This window comes from Patella vulgata, chromosome 4, assembly GCF_932274485.2.
Source record: "Patella vulgata chromosome 4, xgPatVulg1.2, whole genome shotgun sequence".
Classification (NCBI taxonomy): domain Eukaryota; kingdom Metazoa; phylum Mollusca; class Gastropoda; family Patellidae; genus Patella; species Patella vulgata.
In genome coordinates, this window is record NC_065882.2 from 30011004 (window position 1) to 30025754 (window position 14751).

At 36.3% G+C, this 14751-nt stretch overlaps 1 protein-coding gene across 1 annotated transcript in view; it reads left to right on the top strand.

The window, feature by feature from the left end:
• LOC130012428 (mucin-5AC-like) overlaps positions 1–14751 on the top strand; it is a 539248-nt gene that overhangs the window by 301261 nt on the left and 223236 nt on the right. Inside the window, exon 16 of the mRNA XM_056100369.1 lies at positions 7037–7167. The gene's annotated coding sequence lies outside the window, so the exon portion shown is untranslated. The remainder of the gene's footprint in view (positions 1–7036; positions 7168–14751) is intronic.

The window sequence follows — 14751 nt, forward strand, 5'->3', positions numbered from 1 at the left end:
TACTATTGGGTGAAGTATTATAACTTGTATTTATTTCCACTATGAATATGAGGATTTTTATAATTTTTGGTTGACTTCTTGTGATGCACTACCTTATTCACTGGCTTACTAGACGAATTAAAATCTTGATTGTTGGGTTTTAATTCCAAACTGTTTTTAACTGCTAGCTCCATTGCAACAGCGATTTCTACGTCATTTTTTAGCTCAAGATTGGCTACAGCCAACAATTTTCTCTGTATAGCAGCATCTTTCAAACCACATTCCCCCAAATCACATGTAGTTGCTAACTGTTTTAGTACCACTAAATAATTAGACACATTTTTCTCCTCTTTCTGGTTTCTCTGATGAAACTTAAAATGCTCAGTGATAACGACCAGCGCAGGTGAAAAATAATTTTTCAAAGCCTCGACCATACTCCCCAGTTTCTCGTTTGATTATACCTAATCCCACTAAACACTGCTTTTACGAAAGCAAATTTCTGTTCCAAATTATGACTGGTCAATGGTCCGATTAACAACCAATAGCTAACTGCGTTACAAAAGCATTACGCTTAAATCAGAGCTCCAAATTGGACCAAATATGTTTATGCCCAATTAAACAGGAGATGAGCATTTAATTCATTTGTGATTTAAATCCCAAGATATATTACTTCAGGTGTTATTTACCGATTTACAATGCATTGTGTAACTTATTTGTCAGAATGGGAATAGCTATTTTAATGGACAAAACTTTCTGCCACAGTAAGACCAGCATCTATGTGTTTAATCTTTGAAATTTTCGTAATTTGAATGAGTTTGAAAGTCTTAGAAATGTCGAACATATTGACTAAGTGATGTATCGGTACAGCCATAACTCTGTTTATTTTATTATTTAAAAGCCTGCCAATGTTTGATAATTGATACTGCATTATCTGCGATGTGATTTACTGATTTCCAAATGTATAATTAACTGGGACGTGATTTACCGATTTTTGATATATTTGTCAATGGCGGAATTACTATTTTGAATGGATAATAATACTACGACCACGGTAAGGTGCCTTTTTTTAATATTCACCATTATTATTCGCACTTCATATGCAAATAATCGTAATCAAAATGAACTGATCGGATAAACGGCTCGCGGGAAAATAAACGATTCATCTAATAATTCAACACAGTAGATAAATTAAGCAGGTCTTATTTCTATATGCATCTCGGGAAATTGAACTAATAAACGCACTAGATAAGTGAACGGTCGGCCATTTATAAACCCCTCTCGGAGAAATTAAACGCTGTACCATTAAATTAAGCCATAGTACTAATTAAACCATTTTTGTAATTTTCAAACGGTTATTATCAATTATCAAACGATGTTTTGAAATTAACTATATACCTAGTTTTTAGCGCTATAACCCCCATTATAAACGATACCAGTTTCCCAGTGATAACTGTCCCACTTTTCTTTGTTTTCATCGAACTCGTTGATTCTTCCGATGTCCGACGGCATTTCCACGCTTCAAAAACAATTCTATTACAATGATCAGTTTAACACCACAGTGTCCAATTTTATCGTAGATCCCAGCGTCGTTGTCAATTGTAGTATACTCATACATACAAAATTAAGTGATAAGGTTCCTAAAGAACGATAAACCACAGACACATCAAAACTTGATCGGGGACATCTTTATTCCAGAAGCACATGTTACACTAAAGCACTATGGGTAAAGCGAACACCAGAATATTCTACCGGTATGACGTCATACATAACGTAATAATAATACGAAACGTAAACATAAATACTTCAAAACTGACCAACAAAATGGCTGTTCTTTGTACGCAAATTGTAATACAAAGGTTATGGACCCTCTAGAGGTCACAATTTTTATCCGATTTTGATAAAACTTAAACTTAAAACATATCTTTATATTCTAAAAATCTCAGTCCCTTTTGATATTTGTGCATTTCAGACTATAACTTTCTGGATTATGGCCCCTGATTTTTCTGGATGATATTTAACATAAATATTGAAAAAAAAGTCTCCCTAATTATGTCATTTACGATATTTTATTGCTTTATGATAAATAAATAACAACAAATACTGTGATAAATTCCTGAGTTTTTATTCCACAAAGTTAGCAAATGCCGATAAAGAGCTTTGTTTACGTCATGTGACTTCCCGTTCACTTTTCCACCCGACCAGTACCGTTAGAATTAACCCTGCTTGTATTCATTGAAGAAATGTTTATACAGATGCTTTGATTTTCCAAAGGCATCATTGATTTTCAGATTGAATTAAATTTTAATAAAGCAGTAATATAAATAATGCCAACTGTATTGAGGGTTCCGGTAGGCTGATTATCTTTCAGCGTCATGGCGGTCCGTGATACGAAAAAAAATATTTAACTAAATCAATGGACACTTTTTATACGCCCACATTTTCATGTGGGTGTATATTGTCGTTGCCCCTGTCCATCCGTCCGTCCACAATTGTTTGTGAACAGTCTACAGGTCACAATTTTTATCCGATTTCAATGAAACTTGAAATATAGGTTTATCACCCTAAGATCTCGGTTCCTTTCGACATTGGCATGTATCGGACTGTAACTTCATGGATTATGGCCCCTGATTGTACGAAAAATCACGTTTTTAGCTTGTGAACGCTGTAGAGGTCACAATTTTTATCCGATTTGGTTTAAACTTGAAATGTATGCTTATAACCCAAAGATCTCGGTTCCTTTCGATATTTGCGCATGTCGGAACATAACTTCCTGAATTATGGCCCCTGAATGTACGCAAAATCGTGTTTTTAGCTTGTGGACCCTATAGAAGTAATAATTTTTATCCGATTTAAAAAAACGTATTATTATATCACCGTTATACCCTAAGGATGAATGAGTTCAAATTTCATGAAAATTGGCCCAAAATTAACAGACAAAATGGCCGCCGTTCGTTCTCAAATAGCGTAAAAATATGGTATATCAAGGTTGTGGACCCTATAGAGGTCACAATTTTTATCCGATTTTGTTGAAACTTGAAATGTAAGTTTATAACCCAAAGATCTCTGTTCCTTTCGATATTCGCGCATATCGGACCGTAACTTTCAGAATTATGGCCCCTGATTGTATGAAAAATCCCGTTTTTAGCTTGTGGACCCTATAGAGGTCATAATTTTTATCCGATTTAAAAAAACGTATTATTATATCACCGTTACACCCTAAGGACGAATGAGTTCGAATTTCATGAAAATCGGCCCAAAATTGACAGAAAAAATGGCTGCCGTTCGTTTTCAAATAGCGTAAAAATATGGTATCTCAAGGTTGTGGACCCTATAGAGGTCACAATTTTTATACCCGTTTTTGTTGAAACTTGAAATGTAAGTTTATAATCCAAAGATCTCAGTTCCTTTCGATATTCGTGCATATCGGACCGTAACTTCCAGAATTATGGCCCTTGATTGTACGAAAAATCACGTTTTTAGCTTGTGGACCCTATAGAAGTCATGATTTTTATCCGATTTAAAAAACCGTTCTATTATATCACCGTTACACCCTAAGGATGACTGAGTTCGAATTTCATGAAAATCGGCCTAAAATTGACAGACAAAATGGCCGCCGTTCGTTCTCAAATAGCGTAAAAATATGGTATATCAAGGTTGTGGACCCTATAGAGGTCACAGTTTTTATCCGATTTTGTTGAAACTTGAAATTTAAGTTTATAACCCAAAGATCTCGGTTCCTTTCGATATTCGCGCATATCGGACCGTAACTTCCAGAATTATGGCCCCTGATTGTACGAAAAATCGCGTTTTTAACTTGTGGACCCTATAGAGGTCATAATTTTTATCCGATTTAAAAAAACGTATTATTCTATCACCGTTACACCCTAAGGACGAATGAGTTCGAATTTCATGAAAATCGGCCCAAAATTGACAGAAAAAATGACTGCCGTTCGTTTTCAAATAGCGTAAAAATATGGTATCTCAACGTTGTGGACCCTATAGAGTTCACAATTTTTATACCCGTTTTTTGATGAAACTTGAAATGTAAGTTTATAATCCAAAGATCTCAGTTCCTTTCGATATTCGTGCATATCGGACCGTAACTGCCTGAATTATGGCCCCAGATTGTACGAAAAATCGCTTTCTTTTTAGCTTGTTCTCTATCCATCTCTCGAAAATGTGGGCGTATCCTGCCTGGCAGCCGCTGGTTATCCGATTTTGTTGAAACTTGAAATGTAAGTTTATAACCCAAAGATCTTGGTTCTTTTCGATATTTGCGCATATCGAATTGTAATTTTCTGAATTATGGCCCTTGATTGTAGGAAAAATCACTTTCTTTTTAGCTTATTCTCTATCCATCTCTCGAAAATGTTGGCGTATCCTGCCTGGCAGCTGCTGGTTGACATAGTACTTATGTTTTATACCGGGTGACACAAAAAAAGCGTTCATCACCTAAACTTGAACAACGAAGAGGGGTCGTCAGGGACCTCCAGTGGTTCCAGCAGGATGGTGCCACCCCCCACACCTCGAACGAATCATTGGCATGGCAACAGCAGCGTTTCCCTTACCGACTGATCAGCCGCAGGTGTGACCCGGAGTGGTCGCCGCATTCACCAGACTTGAACACCCCAGATTTTTATCTGTGGGGATACCTTAAGGACAGGGTGTATGGCAACAACCCCCAGGCTATCTCTGATCTGAAGGCAGCAATCACAGCAGCAATAAAAGCGATCCGAAGGGAAGAATGTGGGAGGGTCATCGAGAACTTTGCCCGCCGGATCCAAATGTGCTTTTTTGAGCGCCAGTTAAACAAAGAGTTTTTGTGGTACAGACTTGAAACTTTGGAGATGTTTGCTACATAGACTTAACCTAATGTAGCTGAATTTTTGTGTTAATCTAAATAAAGTTTTGGAAGTTATTCAATTTTTATTGATGAACGTTTTTTTTGTGTCACCCTGTATTATGATTTAGTATTTTTGCATTGCATAATGCATTTTTAAGAGGGTATGTGCTTGAATGAGAAAAAAATGAGATTCCTAGGGTAAATGAAAAGCATCCAATTGTATACCTGTAGTTTAAAAACACGCACGGCCAAAAGAACACAAGCTATTTTTAATGTGTTTTTTTGTGCATCCTTCATGTAAATATTCGTAATTTAAATAAAATATCATAATTAATATACTGGAAATTAAAATTGTAATATACAACATAGGCCAATATTTTTAGCAATTCTTCATAGCTATAGATAGATAGGTAGATAGATATGTTAAAAACATTTAATGTTGGCTAGAAAGTGTCAATCAAGTGAATACTTCGGGGGTATTTCCAACTTTTTATGCATGTTTTTTTTTTTTACATTTACAAAAAAACTGATGTTATTGACATTTTATAAAATATCGCGATATTTTTTGAAAGTATTGCGATATCTGTTTCCGGGGATATCGCCCAGCTCTACACCATGGCATTTCTTCATAGCACAATTTGTAGTCTTTTGTCCATCACGTAACTAGTCTCGTAACTTGCAAAAGTTTTTATTCATTCGTCAATGATGACAAACGGCACAATGATCACATGACAACCACAATTGAAATTGCTATAAAATCGTACAACTATGATATAGCTTCAATAATATTTTTAAAATTAAGCCTCTGTCAGCATGTGTATAAACGCTATTTAGATCAGGTTTATTGACCTAATTCCAACAGATATAGGAATTCAGCATTTGAGAATCTGTCGGGGAAAATGCCCACTGTTTCTCTTTCCGTGTATTCAGTGTTCTACCAGGGGATTATATTCAATGAATATTTAAATTTACCTAACAACTGGTCAGTGAATCAATCAATGTATGATCCAGTTATTATTGTAATATCTACCTGTACCTGCACTTCACACGGACGGAGCGTAGAAGACGTGCGATTTGCAAACCATGCCAAGATCGTCTTTATTCGCCACGTGGAGTATTCTACTGAACCTTTTATGAATTATCAGCAAGCGTTTTTTTTTTTTTAGCTGATTGTGAAAAATCACCGTTAAAGGCTCAATACCACTCTTGTTGTAACTGAATAATATGTCCCAATCTTTATTCTGGTCAACAAATTGTACTATTTTAGAATATTTCAATTAATTGATGATACAAATTTCATCTTAACACACCTTATTTAAAAATTTTGAAAAATTCAACATAATGGTTTGAAACGTCTAACGTAAACCTTTTCAAATGAAACTTCAATTTAAAAATATTTTTGAACCGTCTGGACAAGTAAAATAGGATGTAATGGATAATTTACACAACAGGTAGGACACTTAAACATCTAGTACTTAAATAGAGATATTATTTATTTTCTCGAGCTTTCAAGCCAGCAAGAGTGTTATTGTCCCTTTAAATGTGCTAATTGCTCGGATTAAGAACCATATGAGGTATGACTGTTGTAACCGACAAGCAAGTTGATTGTCTTTTTTTATTAACAAGTAATAATTACCCTGTTGTAATTTAGCCAAAAGTAGATTGATTTATGATACCATAGTGATGGATTCATTATTTTACCAATCCGCTAGATTAAATGTCAGTCGGCAAAAGCCGACAAAATACAGCCGATACTGACCGACATTCGATAGTCGGACTAGACAATTCTCAAAAAAAAATTTTTTTTTTGTTTTAGAAAAATTTTTGCGAATCCTTGTAGATTCCAACGTAAGCTCTTACGAGAATCCTTGCACGAATCAGATTCTGAGATTTGCGTGAATTTCTGGCCCTGATTCCAATATACTTTATTTACTCCAAACAATACTAATCACAAACACACGGTGAGCTGTCAAGCATATTACCGGAATTAGAAGTTTCCGTTTAAATTCAGCCAATCATGAGGTCGATTTATGAAACGGAAGTAAGGGAGTTATGACCATTTTCCAGGGGAGATCAGGAGAAAGGTCGTGAATCTGTGAGTCTCACAGAAAAAACAGCTAGTTGACAGATCTGCGTGACTGCCCCCCCTTTTTTTAAAAAAAATTTGTGTTATTTTTTGTTTACAATAGTGAATTGTATATTTATTTATTACAGTACCATACACTTTGTGAAACCAGTAAAACATATGAAGTTGGTAGTCAGTTTGCTGAATATGTTCGTCGTTTACCAGTTAATAACAACAAAAATGAATTGTTTGTGTTTCAACCTTTTAAACCAGACTCTAAGTAAGCAGAAATAACATTTGTTTTATAGTTTTATCTTGTACTGATAGTCTACATTGAATGTATATTGTCCTTTTTATATGGTTGTATATTGTCGTCAGTCCGGCGTCCACAATTGCTTGTGGATGCTCTAGAGGCTAATTTATACACATTGTTTAAGGTCATGAGACGAAGAAGCCTATTCATTTTCAGCGATTTCTGATAATTACTGCCAGAGTTATGGCCCTTGATCACTTTGAAAAATCTTCTAGACACTCTAGAGGGTAAAGTTAATATCCGATTGACCTTAAATTTATTAGACATTGTTTAAAGTCATCAGATGAAGCCTGTTGCTTTTCAACAATCTCTGATAATTACTGCCAGAGATGTGGCCCTTGATCACTTTGAAAAATCTTGTGGACACTCTAGAGGCTAAAGTTAATATCTGATTGTCTTTAAATTTATTACACATTGTTTAAATTCACCAGATGAAGCCTATTGCTTTTCAATGATCTCCGATAATTACTGCCACAGTTATGGCCCTTGATCACTTTGCAAAATCTTGTGGACGCTCTAGAGGCTAAAGTTAATATCTGATTGACTTTTAAATTTATTACACATTGTTTAAAGTCATCAGATGAAACCTATTGCTTTTCAATGATTTCCAATAATTACTGCCACAGTTATGGCTCTTGATCACATTGAAAAATCTTGTGGACGCTTTAGAGGCTAAAGTTGATATACACTAATTGATACAATACAATATCAAAAAAACATTGTTTTATCTAACATTTCGTCAGTAAAAATGCTAACTTCTTCAGGGATGAAGAACTAATACAAAATTATGACATTATAGGAAGTTATGACATAGGAATGATGACATCATGGACTTAGATACATAAAATGAAAGGTTAGCTTATAATAAAAGAAAAATTTTACAAGTAAGGAAAATTATGCATGATTATGAATGATTTTGAAAACCCCTGGATTTAACTCATTTAAACTGTTAGGCCAAACTGAATCAAGTCTATGAATCCACAGACTTTCTGCTGTGTTCAATAATTGCTGATCTTTATCAGGAATTTTTTGTACTATGGTACACATGAAATCATGACCAGGTATATTAAATTGGGCGGGGGGGGCTACATGGGGGAAATGGCCAGGTTATTTAAGCTTTATATTACTTCTGTGCTTAGTAAGTCGTGTGTTGAATGGAGTAATGGTTTGGCCTACATATTGCATTCTACAGATTTTACATGTTAATCAATAAACAGTCTTTACTGGTTATTTCTTAATTTGTACATATAGTCTCGCATGATTTACATCATTTTCTTAAACAAAGTTGACATCCATATGAACTTTTGTCCTTAATATTGTTATTAGTGTCGTAGTTCTCAACTTATTTGTATACGCCCACATTTTCATGTGGACGTTTATTGTCGTCGCCCCTGTCCGTCCGACCATCCACAATTGTTTTTGAACAGTCTACAGGCCCCAATTTTATTATACGCCCACATTTTCATGTGGACGTATATTGTCGTCGACCCCGTCCGTCCGTTCACAATTGTTTGTGAACAGTCTACAGATCACAATTATTATCCGATTTCAATGAAACTTGAAATATAGGTTTATCACCCTAAGATCTCGGTTCCTTTCGATATTGGCATGTATCGCACGTTTTTAGCTTGTGAACACTGTAGAGGTCACAATTTTTATCCGATTTGGTTTAAACTTGAAATGTATGATTATAACCCAAAGATCTCGGTTCCTATCCATATTCGCGCATAATGGAACATAACTTCCTGAATTATGGCCCCTGATTGTACGAAAAATCGCGTTTTAGCTTGTGGACCCTATAGAGGTCATAATTTTTATCCGATTTAAAAAAACGTATTATTATATCACCGTTACACCCTAAGGACGGCTGAGTTTGAATTTCCTGAAAATCGGCCCAAAACTGACAGACAAAATGGCCGCCGTTCATTCTCAAATAGCTTAAAAATATGGTATATCAAGGTTGTGGACCTATAAAGGTCTCAATATTTACCCGATTTTGTTGAAAATTGAAATGTAAGTTTATAACACAAAGATCTCGGTTCCTTTTGATATTAGCGCATATTGGATCGTAACTTCCTGAATTATGGCCCCTGATTGTACGAAAAATCACGTTTTTAGCTTGTGGACCCGATAGAGATCATAATTTTTATCCGATTTAAAAAACGTATTATTATATCACCGTTACATCCTAAGGAGGGCTGAGTTAGAATTTCGTGAAAATCGGCCCAAAATTGACAGACAAAATGGCCGCTGTTCGTTCTCAAATAGCGTAAAAATATGGTATATCTAGGTTGTGGACCCTATAGAGGTCATAAATTTTATCCGATTTTGTTGAAACTTGAAATGTAAGTTTATAACCAAAAGATCTCGGTTTCTTTCGATATTTGCGCATATCGGACCATAATTTCCTGAATTATGGCTCCTGATTGTATGAAAAATTGCGTTTTTAGCTTTTGGACCCATTAGAGGTCATAATTTTTATCCGATTTAAAAAACCGTATTATTATATCACCGTTACACCCTAAGGACGAATGAGTTCGAATTTCATGAAAATCAGCCCAAAATTGACAGACAAAATGGCCACCGTTCGTTCTTAAATAACGTAAAAATATGGTATATCAAGGTTGTGGACCCTATAGAGGTCACAATTATTATCCGATTTTGTTGAAACTTAAAATGTAAGTTTATAACCCAAAGATTGTGGTTCCTTTCGATATTCGCGCATATCAGACCGTAACTTCCTGAATTATGGCCGTGATTGTACGAAAAATTGCGTTTTTAGCTTGTGGATCCTATAGAGGTCATAATTTTTATCCGATTTAAAAAAACGTACTATTATATCACCGTTACACCCTAAGGACGGCTGAGTTCGAATTTCGTGAAAATCGGCCCTAAACTGACACACAAAATGGCCGCCTTTCGTTCTCAAATAGCGTAAAAATATGGTATATCAATGTTGTGGACCCTATACAGAGGCGTATCCAAGGGGGGAGGGGCGCACACCGCCCCACCCTAATTTTCGACAGTGCCCTTTTTTAATGCTGAAAGTGCCTTTTTCTCAGAGCTTGAATATGTCCGTTCCCAACCCGTTGCAGGGATCCCAAATGACTCGAACCATCGACTCAAACACACCAGTCTGGTCTAATTAATGCTTCCACTTTCAAACGAATTCTTGTTGTTTAGCTGACGGTGCCCTAATCCTATAGAGTCACTAGACAGACATCAATGATAGCATCTTGTGGAATCGGCGGCGTATACTACTATACACTCATGCCCATCACCGACGCGCATTAGTGCAACTTGATGTAGCATTGTTTATGTGTGGACAGTACAAGTTACAAGGCTTAAATAGTGAAGTGGCTAGGGAATAGATTCGTCTTTTTTCCCATCATAATGCCTCGCTCGCCATGACAATTTTTGCTCGATTTTAAGACTCTTTTTCAACGATTTCCGTTTACTTAAACAAAATATCAGCCAAATAGCTCTTGGAATGGCTACAGATGCAGGAAATTAATTTTTTGGGGGCCCCCTCCTCTCAGCAGCGTGCCGCGTCTCAGTGGTCAATGCCCTCATTTTGCAGCGCCCCACCCCCTTTTCAAAATTCCTAGATCAGCCCCTGCTATAGAGGTCACAATTTTAATCCTATTTTGATGAAACTTGAAATGTAAGTTTATTGTCGTCGCCCCTGTTCGTCCGTCCACAATTGTTTGTGAACACTCTACAGGTCACAATTCTTATCCGATTTCAAGGAAACTCGAAATATAGGTTTATCTCCCCAAGATCTCGGTTCCTTTCGATATTGACACGTATCGGACCTTAACTTCATGGATTATGGCTCCTGATTGTAAGAAAAATCGCGTTTTTAGCTTGTGAACACTGTAGAGGTCACAATTTTTATCCGATTTGGTTTAAACTTGAAATGTATGTTTATAACCCACAGATCTCAGTTCCTTTCGATATTCGTGCATATCAGACCATAACTTCCTGAATTATGGCCCCTGATTGTACGAAAAATCACGTTTTTAGCTTGTGGACCCCATAGAGGTCACAATTTTTATCAGATTTAAAAAAAACGTGTGAATATATCACCGTTACACCCTAAGTATGGTTGAGTTTGAATTTCGTAAAAATCGGACCGAAACTGACGGACAAAATGGCTGCCCCTCGTTCGCAAATAGTGTCAAAATATTGCGTATCAGGGTTGTGTGCACCCTCTGGAGGTCACAATTTTCATCTGATTTTGATGAAACTTGAAATGCATGTTAATAACCCACAGATCTCGGTTCCTGTCGATATTCACGCATATCGAACCATAATTTCCTGAATTATGGCCCCTGATTGTACGAAAAATCACGTTTTTAGCTTGTGGACCCCATAGAGGTCACAATTTTTATCCGATTTAAAAAAACGTTTGAATATATCATCGTTACACCCTAAGGATGGTTGAGTTTGAATTTCGTAAAAATCGTGTCAAAATATTGTGTATCAGGGTTGTGGACCCTTTGGAAGTCACAATTGTCATCTGATTTTGATGAAATTTGAAATGCATGTTTATAACCCAAATATCTTGGTTCCTTTCTATTTTTGTGCATATCAAATCGTAACTTCCAGAATTATGTCCCCTGATTTTACAAAAAATCACGGTTTTAGCTTGTGGTCCCTCTAGAGGTCACAATTATTATCCGATTTAAACAAACGTTCGAATATATCACCGTTACACCTAATTTTGTCTGAGGTTGAGTTTCATGAAAATCAGACCAAAAATTGCCAGACAAAATGGCCTCCCCTCGTACGCAAATAGTGTAAACATCTGTTATATCAAAGTTGTGGACCCTCTAGAGGCCACAATTTTGATCTGACTTTAATGAAACTTGAAATGCAAGTTTATAACCTAAAGATCTCAGTTCCTTTTAATATTCGCGCATATCAGATCATAACTTCCTGGTTGTATGAAAAATTGCGTTTTTAGCTTGTGGTCCTTCTAGAGGTCACAATTATTATTCGTTTTAAGAAAAAACGTTTGATTATATCACCGTTACACCATAATGTTTGTTGACTTCGAATTTCAGGAAAATCGGGACAAAACTGCCGGACAAAATGGCCGTCCCTCTTATTCAAATAGTGTCAACATCTAGCAAATCAAGGTTGTGGACCCTCTAGAGGTCACAATTTTGATCCGATTTTGTTGAAACTTGAAATGTAAGTTTATAACCCAAAGATCTTGGTTCCTTTCGATATTCGCGCATATCGGACCGTATCGGACCGTAACTTCCTGAATTATGACCCCTGATTGTACGAAAAATCCGTTTTTAGCTTGTTGACCCTATAGAGGTCATATTTTTTATCCGATTTAAAAAAACCATATTATTATATCACTGTTACACCCTAAGGATGATTTCGTGAAAATCGGCCTTAAACTGACAGACAAAATGGCCGTCGTTCGTTCTCAAATAGCGTAAAACTATGGTATATCAAGGTTGTGGACCCTATAGAGGTCTCAATTTTTATCCGATTTTGTTGAAACTTGAAATGTAAGTTTATAACCCAAATATCTCGATTCCTTTTGATATTCGCACACATCGGACCGTAATTTCCTGTATTATGGCCCCTGATTGTACGAAAAATTGCGTTTTTAGCTTGTGGACCCTATAGAGGTCATAATTTTTATCCGATTTAGAAAACCGTATTATTATATCACCGTTACACTCTAAGGACGGCTGAGTTCGGATTTCGTGAAAATCGACCCAAAACTGACAAGACAAAATGGCCGCCCCTCGTTCTCAAATAGCGTAAAAAATATGGTATATCAAGGTTGTGGACCCTATAGAGGTCACAATTTTTATCCGATTTTGTTGAAACTTGAAATGTCAGTTCGTGGTTCCTTTCGATATTCGCGAATATATCGGAGTATCGGACCGTAACTTCCTGAATTATGGCCCCTGTTTGTACGAAAAAGCGCGTTTTTAGCTTGTGGACCCTATAGAGGTCACAATTTTTATCCGATTTTGTTGAAACTTGAAATGTAAGTTTATAACCAAAGATCATAATTTTTATCCGATTTAAAAAAAGTATTATTATATCACCGTTACACCCTAAGGACGGTTGAGTTCGAATTTCGTGAAAATAGGCCCAAAACTGACAGACGAAATGGCCGCCCCTCGTTCTCAAATAGCGTAAAAAATATGGTATATCAAGGTTGTGGACCCTATAGAGGTCACAATTTTTATCCGATTTTGTTGAAACTTGAAATGTCAGTTCGTGGTTCCTTTCGATATTCGCGAATATATCGGAGTATCGGACCGTAACTTCCTGAATTATGGCCCCTGTTTGTACGAAAAAGCGCGTTTTTAGCTTGTGGACCCTATAGAGGTCATAAATTTTATCCCATTTAAAAAACGTATTATTATATCACCGTTACAACCTAAGGATGGCTGATTTCGAACTTCGTGAAGATCGGCCCAAAAACTGACAGACAAAATGGCCGCCCTTTGTTCTCAAATAGCGTAAAAATATGGTATATCAAGGTTGTGGACCCTATAGAGGTCACAATTTCTCTATCCAGTATCCATGTCTCGAAAATGTGGGCCTATCCTGCCTGGCAGCCGTTGGTCTTTCAAGATATTGCCAATTATGCTGTACTTTCTCTTTATTATTATTTTGCTGTTATTTATAATTTTTATCATTCCTGAACTTGTATTGTATCTAAAATACTTCTGTCTTTGGTCATTTGGTGAAGGTGAAGTTGTCGAGGGTCAAAGGCAGTTGTCCATGGAATAATCTTCACATTAGTATCGGCCTTGGATTGGTAGGTCAATAATTCAGCCCTGGTCTTCTGATCTGCTCGTTTAAATGCCTTTTGTATAATTTTCATGGGATATCCGGATTGTTTATGTTAAAGGAGCTAAATTGCTAACATTTGGGACCTAGAAATTGACAAAAGTGGGTCGCAACGCATATAATACTGTAATGTGAATGTATATAAACTGATTTACATTCATTGGTTTCCGTTTTTACTCCACTTTCAAATCAGTTATGTTCGGCGAAATAAGCCAGCAGTCTCAAGCGAGGGCAAATTTCTAGCGTCTGGTTATTCCAGCCTACATACGCCGTTTAATTTGGTGCAATATGTCTAGCCTCGTCCCTCGAGTCTCTTGATACAACTGGGGCTGAAGCGCATTATGTTTATTTTGTCTTAAATATTGGATATCAAAAGCCCATCTTTTTCCGGTAAGATCACAACATGAATGTTGATTTAATTTGACAAATAAATCGTGTTTTCAATGTTGAAGATTTTGGATGATATTGAGTTAGAGACTTAGCTACTTTAAGATAGGATCCAAAATTTTTTAGGTTTGATTTGGTCCAGCTATCTTTGCTACAAACCTTTTTATACGTAGTGCACCACTGTAATAGTAAGTGCAGGAGGACCGCAGTACACGTAAAACAAAAATCTAGAAGACAAACCTGCGGACTAGACAGAAAATAGACTTTACACCAAATGAACAAATATCAAATCAAGTGAATGGATCCAGGGGCCAGCCGTAAGCGTCC